Here is a 13,299-nt window from a genome sequence, read left to right as displayed (position 1 = left end):
CAGAAAACTCTAGACAAGCGTTGTTTGATATCCTGGGCTGCCAAATTCATTTAACCCAGCTATGAGAAGAACATATGCTAAACATATTCAGGAATGGTTTTAAAGTAACATTCTATAAAAGTGTATCTGAACAGACAAAGTATGTTTCAAAACTAGATGGAAAACCATCTACGTCTCAGGACATTACAAACACAAGCCATGCACATGTTTTCTGAAACAGACATTGCACATTGTATTCTGGATTTAGACAAACAAACACCCTATTCTTCAAAAAATAAACTATTATTTTGGCATTTCAGAAATAAGAGACAATATTTTCCATCGAAAAATACAAAGGTTGGACACAAGCGGTCACATTCTCAAACCTAAACAATGCATATAAATAAAAACAAACAATAGGCTCTTAAGTTAATAAATCAAATATACACAATGATTAATTAGACAATATGTACAGTCATCTATACAACATTAACATCTAAACTGACAGTGAATTTCTTCATATAGACAGTAAATTCTAAGCATGACCTGTCTGCCTGTACACGTTAAAAAATAAAAATAAAGAGCGTGAAAATTAAATCCAGTCAAAAACCCAATAAATGGGAGTTAAATACAATCTTCGAGCACATGATACACCAGCAATCATTGATTTTTGGAATTGATTCACAAGCTATTTCTGGTGCATTAAGTTCGACGTTATAAAAATTGAACACAATCTGCATATGCAGTTCAGTTCAACAATTGGATGAAACTCACGAAACCCTCAGGAACATTTCCATATCTAATTTCATCCCAAAATCACAAGAAACGAATAAGAATTTATAGGACTATACTGTTTAGCACTATAAAGGTTAAGCACATCCGCCTGTAATTCTCAGTTTTATGCAATACAAAAATATGTGTAATTCAAGCTATTTTAATTACGTGGTATTTATTGTGCTTCTTGTAATTTATGCTGATTTGCATAAAAATCCTAGTATTACAGTATTTTGTACTGTATAAAAATGCAGTATTTCAATTTTGGAAAAACTGGGAATTACGGGGGAAAAACCCCCATGTACAGTAATGAGAATTTGGGTGGATAGAGTGCTTAAAGGGATAGTTCACACAAAAATTAAAATTGTCATAATTTACTCACCCTCAAGTTGTGCAACTCAACACAACACAAAAGAAGATATTCTGAAGTAACCAAACAGTTGACGGTAGCCATTGACTTCCATATTATTTTTTCTATACTATGGAAGTCAATGGCTACCGTCAACTGTTTGGTTACTTCAGAATATCTTCTTTTGTGTTCAACGGAATAAACTCATACAGGTTTGGAACAACTTAATGGTGAATAATTTCATTTTTGGGTGAAATATCCCTTTAATTGTCATTCAAAAAAAAATGTCACAATGTGAACAATGTCTATGAATTCTGGAATAAAATGTGACCTGGACATGTTTTCGTCATATTCACACAATTAGCAGATTTTGGCCAATTACAGTACATTCTAATTCTGGTTTTCTGTTTTAGGCTAAAAGTTCAGCACAGGTTAACATCTTCAAGCCCTACTGACGCCACGCCATAAAAAAAAAACAGACCAGCCCGTGGTCCGACCGCAAGGTCTGAACAAATACTGTCCGGCTTTGTCGTGACAGTCAACAATAAGCGTTCTGATTCCAAAGGATGTCTTCTTTCGCTTGACCTTTTGTGACATCATGTAGCAATGATTGTTACCATGCCGAGCATCGGCTGCTATACGATATACTCCATTTTGTGTAAGCTTTGTTGTGCGTCCAGATCTCTTTGCTGTGAATCAGGAGCTCTGTGCGGTGACTCCAGGTCTCTGTTGTCTCGTTTATTAGTCCAGTGTGGATTTTTTACATCTGTGCCGTTGGCGCTCAGCCTGTCGTCCCTGTCCACCAGCATGTAGGCCGACTGGTGTGGAAAGCGCGCCTTCTGCAGATGCTTGTTGGAGTCCTCCTGCGCTAGTCTGGCGGATTCGGAGAAACCCGTCCTGATTTTGGCGTTGACGCTGTTCTTGTCGTCGCAGTGGAGCTCTTTTCCTGGCAGGCTGCCGTTGGACGCGTTCTTCTCGATGTGGTTCTTGATGTGGTTGACCTGCTCGCGGGCGTTGTTCACCGTGTTGTCTTCTGCGTTTCCCCTGGAGTAGGGGGTGGCGGGGTTGATGGCGGTGGGGCTGGAGCTTTGTTTGCGTCGATGGCGCACGCACCACAGGAACACCCACGCCAACGCCAAAACCCAGATCGCCATCACTATGGAAACCAGCAGTGGCACCAAGTAGTCTACTAAATGAAAAAAACAATGAAAACTGATTAATAAAAACAAGATGGCAAAATATTAGATACCAGCATTGTGCAAAAGCATTTATCATTTTATTATATTTGATATATGTTATTAAATTGATTAGTGTGGTGTATTAGCGGAGTAGCTCAAATTAAATGCAAAAAAAAAAATCTTAATATTTTTCAGAGAAACAGTAAAATTGTCAAATATTATTACAATTTAAATTACTGGTTTCATATTTGAATCTATTTTAAAATGTAATTTATTCCTGTGATGCAAAGCTGAATTTTCAGCATAATTTCTCCAGTCTTCAGTGTCACAAGATACTTCAGAAATCATTCTAATATACTGATTTGCTGCTCGAGTTATTTTAAAATATATTTATTTCTGTGATGCAAAGCTGAATTTTCAGCATAATTTCTCCAGTCTTCAGTGTCACAAGATACTTCAGAAATCATTCTAATATACTGATTTGCTGCTCGAGAAACATTTCTTCTTATTATCAATGTTAAAAACAGTTGTGCTGCTTAACATTTATGCAGAAATCATTATTCAGGATTCTTTGATGAATAGAAAGTTCAGAACAGCATTGATTTGAAATAGAAATCTTTTGTAACATTATAAATGTCTTTATTTTCACTTTTGATCAATTTAATGCATCCCTGCTGAATACAAGTATTAATTTCTTTAATGAAAAGAAACCCCTCACTAACTCCAAACTTCTGATTTATAATGTATATCTCAATATTTATGCATTTGCTCTGAAATTGCATAAAATTGTACTTTATTTCCAATCAGAGCATCCATCATTTTGACCTACGGCTACTTCCTCCAATGTGTAAGTGCTTCCTGTGGTGTCTCACCGTTGGGGTTCTGTGGTTGTCTGCGCTGCACACGGACCTCAGCGATGGAGCCGATGATGGAGCTGTTCGCGCTGTGTTTGCTCACCAGATCGATGATGCTCTCTGTGATCTCTTTAACAGGAACCCGGCCGTGAATGCCATCCTCAGTCACATGCTACAAAACACAATATTTCCTTTAAAATGCGATGCAAAATGCAAAAATAATCCTGACTTAAATAGTTTTCTATAGTTTCTTTTTACGACTGAAGCTGCTGTTATTAAATTAAAGCAAACAAAATGCATGGGGTGTTAAAATAATAACAATAAATATAATACAACAACATAATGTATAATAAAATAATATAATAAAAAACATGCACATTATTTCATTTGAAATGCATCTTAAAAAATGATTAAGACAAATATTTTTTACAACTGAAGCTTGTAAGCTATTATTAAATTAAAGCAAAATTATCTGCCTAGTGTTAAAAATGAAAATAATAAAGAATGATAGTAAAATACAAATAAATAAAATACATAATGTAAATAAAAAATTTATATAAACAAAAACAATACAAATATATTATTTATACACAAATAAATAAAATACATAATGTAAATGTAAAAAAATTATAAAACAAAAATATTACAAATATATTATTTATACACAAATAAATAAAATGCATAATGTAAATAAAAAATAATAATATAAACAAAAATAATACAAATATATTATTTATACACAAATAAATTAAATGCATAATGTAAATAAAAAATAATAATATAAACAAAATAATACAAATATATTATTTATACACAGTTGTTTATACATAGTCGTTCTTTAATGCAATAAGGATATTAAAACTGCACTCACAAAAAGCTATTTCTAGCCAATGAAATACTGCATGAATGTGACTTACGATGGCCACATGGATCTCATTATTGGTGGCAGAAGAGAGTTCACAGCTCATAGAGATGGAAAACTCAGCCGAAACATTCTTTGCCACATACAGATGCCTCAGCTCACGACACACCTGCTCCACCGTCACTCCCTTAGAGCAACACATCAGAAAACATTTTAAAATGTGTGCATTAATCCAATACATGCAACCTAATCACCCAACCCCACCACCACGCTTTAAATATCAGTCCCAGTGGCCTCACCTGTGGCATGGTGTCCTTGTTGAAGGTGAAGGTGACGTTGGTGCAGTCGCTCTCGGGGTGACAGCGGGCCCTCACGGCCGGCCGGTGAGCAGACCAGCACTCGCCCTGTGATGAGCAGTAAATATATATTTAAATGTTTTTTTAAATATATATTTAAATATATTTTAATATATATTTAAAAAATATACATTTGTATGAAAATATTAATTTAATTAAAATATACATTTTATGAATTAATGCTTTACATATTTTGTATTGTCCACCCACAGAGATTGATTCATTAACAGACTATATTTGTTTTTTCTGGCAAAATGTATTGCAATTCTTAATTAACAATATACAAAATATGTATAAACAAAATTATAGTCGATGCTTACAATACAAATTTAATTATGATCAATACCAGTTAGCCTCCGCCATGATTCTTTCATTAAAATTGAATTAAGTTCATGACATAAACAGCACCATAAAATAAAAAAATATTTTCTTTATGTATGCGCATCTCATAAATGTGATCATCCCCTCATGACTTGAAGGCAGCAACATAATTTATTGATTTGAAATTAATCTTACTATTCAGGTGAAGCTTAATTAGCACAGTATTTCATACAATGAAATGGTTTAGTAAAAATATATAAGGTAAATATAGCTGATTATCACTATGTATTATTTGTTATATGATTACATTGTTAGATAAATGAAAAAGATCTTCCTTTAGTTGCACAGTATGCTTAAAAAAATGAAATTAATTTAATTGCATTTTGAAAGCAACAGCAAAATGACGGACTTAAAATGAAGCTCACCATGGTTGTGGGTTGCAATCATTGGAATCTGTAAATGAAGCATCAAACATTTTGTTATTAACGGTATTCGAACACAGAAACAACCATCTGAAGATTATTGTAATGTTGGAGTGAAATCAGCATGTTCACGTGCACGACTGTCTATAATCCACGATGCAACATCAACCAGTAGATCAGTCATGTTTGCTAATAAAGTTATGTTTGCTAATAATCTGTGAACGATTCATGCCATTTTCTGTGTTCATTTAGAAAAGCCTGGAGTTCTGCATCTGAAGGTAAAGATGACGTGTGTAATTCTTTCAGTGTTAAAATACTTTCTTCTATCCCAGTGTAATATGCAAAGACAACTATAATGATGACGCTCGTGGTGTAGAAATGACACACTTCAGCGTTAAGGAGCTATCCAATTAGGATATAGTTTGAAAGAGAACCTTAAGCAGCAGTAGGTGAGAGTTGGAAACAGGAGTCAAGACAGGAAGTAGTAAGGAAGTGGAACAGGAAGTTTTGCCGTACTCTGGCTGCAGGTGAGCGCAGGGTTTCACGAAACACTGCTCGTCTCGCACCGGCACACACAGCTGACCCAGAGGACAGTCGCCTCGTCCTGAACCAAGCATCCGGCAAGGTTTAGGGCCACACCACAGCTGTGGAAGAGAGGAAGGAAGCGAATTCAGAAACGATAATGCATCACTATTAACTTCTGTCCTCGATTTAACAACAGCTACAAACACAGGCTCTCGCTGACATACCTTAGTGCAGCTGACAATCCCCCTGTGACAGTAACAGGTGTTACAGTCTTCAGCCCACTTTGCTCCATCTACAGCAATCCCACCTCCGACCACACACAGACGTCCGGTGACTGAGAGAAAAAACTAGGCATTAAAAAAAAAATCATGCTACATTTACACGTTTTATTCTTTAATTAGGGCCACTTTTGAATATTTTACATCTTGAAAAATTAAGATGAATTATAGTTATGGTTCAGTTATGTTAACTTTTATCACTTGTCCTTTCAATTTGTGATTTGTAATGATGTTTGCCATGTGTTTGAGAAAAAAAAAAACATAGATCTTGCTAATTACATTAAGTTAGCTAGTGCGTGGTAACTGTTAATTAAGAAAAATACAAAGAAATAGATTACAGAATTAAAATGAGTAAATGTATCATGTAGTACATTTTTTAAATTACCAAAATTATTTAAAATACTGAATTATTTAAAAATAATTAAAACCAAACCTACTCTGAGGTCATGATTAAAAAAAATATTAACACAATAGTTAAAGTAAAAAAATGTAAAGGCTATTATAATACATCCTTTAAATCTAGAAGAAAGATTAAAAAAATTATAATAAATTACACCATAATATTAACACAATAGATAAAATCATAAGTTTAAAAGCTACTACAATAGATCCTTTAAATCTAGAAAAAAAGATAAAAATAAATAAACACCATAATATTAACACAATAGATACAATCAAAAGTTTAAAGGCTACTATAATATATCCTTTAAATCTAGCATGAGAAAAAATGTAAATAAAATACTAAGGGTTTTAGTAGCAACACCTAAAAAGCCTAGTCTGAAATCATGATTAAAAAAATAATAAATTACAAAATAATATTAACACAATAGATATTATATTAGCTAAAATAAATATTAGAATAGATAGTGAAGTTTAAAAACTATTATATATCCTTTAAATCTAGAAAAAAAAAATCAATTATTCTCAAGGAGACAGAAAAGTTCCCCTAATCAATGCATGATTTGAAGTATCAACGGTTTAATACTAAAGTTTAGTGGGATTTGAACAACCCCTGAATTCTGTATGATCATTAGATGCATGACTAATAGTACTGAAGTTAAACAGCAAGCATGAATAATGGAACACTGGACCATGTACCTTCCTGACATCTGGGTCCGGTTCTGCCGGGTGGACACAGGCAGCGGTAGCCGTTAATTTCATCGACACACGTGGAACCGAACGCACAGGGAGACGACTGGCACTCATTGATGTCTGTGGGGTGAGACATATATGTTTACACAAGAACAATATTACTCTAAAATCACCATCTTCTGTGCTAATGTGACTACTTACATTGTATGCATTAAGCTACAACCTAACAAAACATTGATGAAGCATGAATCACTCACTGATGCGACAGTCCGGCCCTGCGTGACGCTAGTGGCGCAGAAACGACACACTTCAGCTTTAAGGAGCTATCCAATGAGTATATAGTTTGGAAGAGAGCCTTAAGCAGCAGAAGGTGAGAGTTGGAAACAGGAAGTAGACAGGAGTCAAGACAGGAAGTAGTAAGGAAGTGGAACAGGAAGTTTTGCCGTACTCTGGCTGCAGGTGAGGCCCTCCCAGCCTTCTTTGCAGACACAGGTGAAGCTGTCACCTGTCACGACACACGTGGCTCCGTTCTCGCAGGGGTTCGGCAGGCAGCTGCTGTTCTTTGCTGTAGAGTGAAGGGGAAAAGCTTTAAAAACGGATTCAGAGGCTAGTGCACCAAAATGGTCAGTCACGTAGGTTGTTAGCGGCTCACCTATATTACAGGTAGCTCCTTCCCATCCAGGAGCACACATGCACTTAAATGCATTGTATGCATTAAGCTACAACCTAACAAAACATTGATGAAGCATGAATCACTCACTGATGCGACAGTCCGGCCCTGCGAATCCACTGGCACACTCACAGCGGTACCAGTTATCACCGTCCACACATGTCCCGCTGTTATAGCTGCACACACATTACACACATGATGAGATACGGGGTCAAAGTTCACCAGCACACATGCTGCCTTCAAGTCCTCCTGGGAAATTTTGGACATCTCAAGTACGTTGTAAAATACAGTACATTTTTTTGTCAAATCACATTTATTTCAAATTCTCTTTTTTTTTTTCACCTATATTACAGGTAGCTCCTTCCCATCCAGGAGCACACATGCACTTAAATGAGTCGCCTTCGTCAGAACACGTGCCCCCGTTGTTACAAGTAGCCTCGTCACATTGGCTTTCACCTATAAACGAGAAGAAATCAAGTGTCAGACAAATGGACTATATTCAAATCATTTACTTGATACTTGAACGATTTATTAGACTAATTCTGCGATCCTTTCATTGTCTCGTGACTTGCAAGATAATAGCGTTTGATTTAAACTAGTCAGAAAGTCAGATTCGTTTCCGTGAATCAGTTCAAATTGTCCGTTTAAATGAACTGATTCAAAACTCTGATTCAATGATTCATTTGTATCATCGCTCAAAAATGCTCAGGGACATTTTTCCATGCTATTTCATGCATTCAAATGGTTTCGTAAAAATATATGTAGATAAATATGGCTGTTTATCACTATGTACTGATATTATATTTTCATGTAAATTAAAAATATTACATATCATTCTTAAAGATTTAATTCAATTTAAATATTCTTATTTGTGAAAAAAAAAAACCATGCTAGATTTTTAATGTATTTAGTTCTTACGTTAAACATATTGGATCTACTTGACAACAGCTGTTTTGTTGACAAAATCCCTCTTTTTATTTATTATTTTTTTTACATATAGAATTCTGTTAGTTAAATCAAAATAATAATGAATATTTTCATTAATTCTTACTTGTTTAACAGTAAAATAACAACAGCAATGAATTTATGAATTCTTGCTTGCTATACAGTAATAATTACCATGAGTATTAATATTATTAATTAATAATCATTATTAATATAATTTAATAAGTATTTTGTTATTTAGTCTTGTTTAAAGCAAACATATCTAAATCTCAAAACAAGATGAATTCATTTCAAAGACAAAAAGGCATCTGAACAATGACTTTCCAGTCGATTTAAAAGATTTAAAAAATTTTATTGACAAAAGAATGTTATTTTCATAAAACGACACTAGGGTTTTCAAGATTGTATGAATTAACACGATTTTATAAATCATCTAGCCAAAATGTGCTGATATGCAAATGAGGAGGCGGGGCTTACGTGAGTGACAAGTCTTTCCCTTCCAGCCGTTTTCACACTCGCAGTAAAAGTCATTGACCAGATCACGACACACTCCTCTGTCCCGACAGGGGTTCATGCTGCAGTCGTCAATGTCTGTTTTGGAAACAAACAATGTTTTACTGCTAAATATAATTAGAGACATTTCTGAAATTTCTGACTTTTAAGGCTGAAATGTACTCACTGCTCTCACAGTTGTGTCCCTCCCACCCATCAGCACAGATACACTGGTACGCATTGATTTTATCAATGCAAGTACCGCCGTTACGACAGGGACTACTTTCACAGTCATTGATGTCTGAGAGTAAAGAGTGAGAGGTACAACGTTAAAAAGTCTGTGAGCGAATGTGTTGACTCTAATAACAGCAAAGAACCCTGGGATACGAATCTGGCTTACTCTCATGGCAGTATGTGCCGGTGAATCCTTCCTGACACTCGCAGCTGAAGTGCCCTCCGGCGTGACTTCGACAGCGGCCGTGAGGACCACAAACGTTAGAGGAGATGAGCCGCATGCCGCCCGGAGTGCTGTTAGACGCCACGGCAACCGTGCAGCTGTCAATCACTGGGGAACAAAATGAGGACTGAGTCATTAAGAGTCCTTTTGATCAAAATCCTTAATCTAGACTATAGGTCAAACTCATGTCCACCAACTGGGAGGCATTTAGACCAGCTAGAAACCACAAAGAAGCTGGTTTAGAAGCTAGCTAGATTTCCCAGCTGAGAATCTCTCCACAGCATTAATAGTAATAATAATGCTGTTATTATTAGTATAATTAATATTATTAATGTTGACAATAATTACATTTGATATTATAATCTTAATATGATTAAGATCAGATTTAATAAATAAAACTATTGTCAACATTAATAATAATTATTGTTTTAATAAGTATCAATCATTTATTAAATAATTAATTTAATAAGTATTTTAATATTTTCTTAATTCTTGTTTAAATAATGATAATTCTTGCAGTAAATAATAATAATATTTTACCGTAAAACAAGATATTATTATTGTTATTATTTGATATATAGTAAAAAATGTTCTATTATATATTAATAATCATTAATAGTAAAGTTTCATAATTAATAATATGTATTTTTTTTATTTAGTCTTGCTTTAGAGAAAAACTATCTAAAACAAGGTAAATTTATTTGAAAAGCAAAAAGTCGTCTGAACAATGACTTTCCATTGTTTTTAAAGCCATTTGTGCAATTTGAATGATTTAACTAGAAAAAAAATTCACCATAGAAATTTCTATGAAAAGTCGTTGGACTTTAAGGTTATGAATTAACATGACTTTTACAGGCCTGAAAAATAAAATGTGAAAATATTTCCAGGGTTTCCATCCAAATATCTCCTTCACACTGACAGCTATGATGAAAGCAGACAGCGGCATGCTAAGAATGAGCCAAGTCGTCATGATTAACGGTGGGTTTTCCCCTCTCGGTATAAGCTCACTTCGGGTTAGCATATGCATCGTGTAACGATATCTTAGCTGTTACCATGGTGCACCAGCCCGGGAGACCAATAGACTAGAGTTAGCAATCACTAACGCTACGGCGTACACAATGGCACGGCATCAAACGCACCGAGGCCTTGAGATGAGGATAGTCTTACGCCCGCGTTGACTAAAAAAGACTCAACTTCTATTTCGAGTACCCATTAAAACCTCAGAATGTGCCCAAGCAGATAATCTTACCACCCCGCACATGAGGCTGGAGATCTGGAGTCTGAGAGCGCCGATTAGCACTCAATAAAGCTGGAGACTTCAGGACCCCCCCAGTATTCACTCTAGGGCTAACATGGGTTTCCAACGGATATCTTTCATTGACAGTAAACTACCTCAACATGTAGAATGCAACAAAGAAGTAAAAACATTACATTTATTTTCTCTAAAGAGGCAGTGGTCTTTAAGTTGGGAGCAGTTTTTGCCTTCGTAATCTTCTGGACATTTACAATAGTAATCTGAGGCCAAGCTAAAGCACTGTGCTCCGTTCTGACACGGGCCGCTCTCACAGTAGTCTATGTCCAGCTGAAGACAAAATCACACCGACAGCACAGACTCTTATACCTGCTCACAAAGTTATTTAGGCACGTTTACAAGAAATCATTAAAGACTACATAAAAAAAATCAGCAGAAACGGTTAAGACATAATAGGTTTTGGAGCTCACCTGACACGTGACACCTGAGAAAGCAGGTGGACACAAACACTGGAATGCATTGAGCGCGTCCTGGCAGCGTCCGCCGTTGAGACAGGGTCGACTGGCGCACTCGTCCACGTCTCGCTCACAATGTTCACCTGCAAAGCCTGCTGCGCACACACATCGATATCCACCGACCAGATCCTGACAGACAGACAGACAGAGGGAGAGACACATTAGGACAGGGCGGCAAAACACTATATTCACAGAACAATTAGTATGAAATAATAATACCATTATTATTATTATTATTATTATCAATTGAATACATTGTAAAATAAAAAGTTGTATTATTATTATTATCAAGATAATAAATAATAATTATTGTAAACATTAATAGTAATAGTAATAATAACAAGTGCTATTATTATTATTAATAATACTATGATATTGACAATAATGATTAATCATTATTTAATCATTAATGATGATTATTATTTAATGATTATTTAATCATTATTATTGTAAACATTAATAGTAATAGTAATAATAACAAGTGCTATTATTATTATTAATAATACTATGATATTGACAATAATGATTAATCATTATTTAATCATTAATGATGATTATTATTTAATGATTATTTAATCATTATTATTGTAAACATTAATAGTAATAGTAATAATAACAAGTGCTATTATTATTATTAATAATACTATGATATTGACAATAATGATTAATCATTATTTAATCATTAATGATGATTATTATTTAATGATTATTTAATCATTATTATTGTAAACATTAATAGTAATAGTAATAATAACAAGTGCTATTATTATTATTAATAATACTATGATATTGACAATAATGATTAATCATTATTTAATCATTATCTGCATTTAAATTTATAATTATATTTTTCTTTTAATTACTTAAATTTGAATAATTATTTATTTTCTTAATTCTTATTTGTTATACATAATAGTAATAATAATGTATTGTAAAATAAAAAGTTATTATTATTATTTTATAATGAATAAGATAATAAATAAAAATGATTGTAAACATTAACAATAATAGTAATAATAATAACAACAAAACAATTACTATTATTGTTATTTATAATACTATGGTGTTGACAATTATTAATCATCTATATATTTAATAATTATTTATATTTTTCTTTTATTTATATTTTATAATTTAATAATCATTACTTGTTATACAGCACAATAATAATAATATAATTTTTACTTGCTATACTTTACAATAATTAAGTGTATTAATATGATTAATTAATGATAATTAATAATATAATTTAATAACTATTAATCACTTAAGTAGTATCATTCAGTAAGTATCATTTTGGAACAAAAATGTCCAAACACCTACAAAGTAAATCTACCTGAGAAGAAAAACTGTGTATGATACAACATATTTTCATAGATTATATCTTGAATTTTATTTTCTAGGACCACTGACAAATAGTTTTTTCTTTTAACAAAATTTTGTGAGGTTTATGCAAACACAATATCACCCATCCCTAGTGAGGATATTTTACTTTCTTGCAGTACAAGGGACTAATATCCTAAAGTCCATTACAACATGTTTCATTTGATCAAATCAAGCACAGGATTGTCAGTAGGACTTTACTCGCTGTGTTTTGAGAGCTAACTGGCTCAGACAATGTCCTAATGTATTCCAGCTGTACACGAATCAGCCTGGACTACAGCTCTGAACCAGAGTGAGCAAAGTATACAAAGAGAGCGAAAAAACAATGAATAGGAGACAAGAATGTTTATGGTAATCCGATCGTTTTACAAACTCACTCTGTCTTTATGTTCACTCTCCAAAACATGACTCAGCTTCTGCTATTTTTAAACAGAAATGGACAGAGGTGATCGAAACGGAGAAAGCGGGTCTGGGGGGCTTTTTCACATCTGCCAAAAGTGATGGAAAACATTTGAGGCCTTACCTTACACAGTCCTCCGTTAAGACACTGTCCATGGCAGTCGTTGACATCTGGGGGGGGGGGGTCAATCAAAAT

The 13,299-nt window shown here is 33.9% G+C and overlaps 1 pseudogene; it reads right to left on the bottom strand.

The window, feature by feature from the left end:
* Positions 1-1,340: 1,340 nt before the first annotated feature.
* Positions 1,341-13,299, bottom strand: part of LOC107684261 (protein jagged-1a-like) — a 28,176-nt pseudogene continuing 16,217 nt past the window's right edge.

This window comes from Sinocyclocheilus anshuiensis, unplaced genomic scaffold (genome assembly GCF_001515605.1).
Source record: "Sinocyclocheilus anshuiensis isolate Anshui unplaced genomic scaffold, SAMN03320099.WGS_v1.1 scaffold1371, whole genome shotgun sequence".
In the NCBI taxonomy this organism is placed as follows: domain Eukaryota; kingdom Metazoa; phylum Chordata; class Actinopteri; order Cypriniformes; family Cyprinidae; genus Sinocyclocheilus; species Sinocyclocheilus anshuiensis.
The sequence above is the reverse complement of the archived record's forward strand: the minus strand, read 5'-3'. Positions and strand labels throughout refer to the sequence as shown.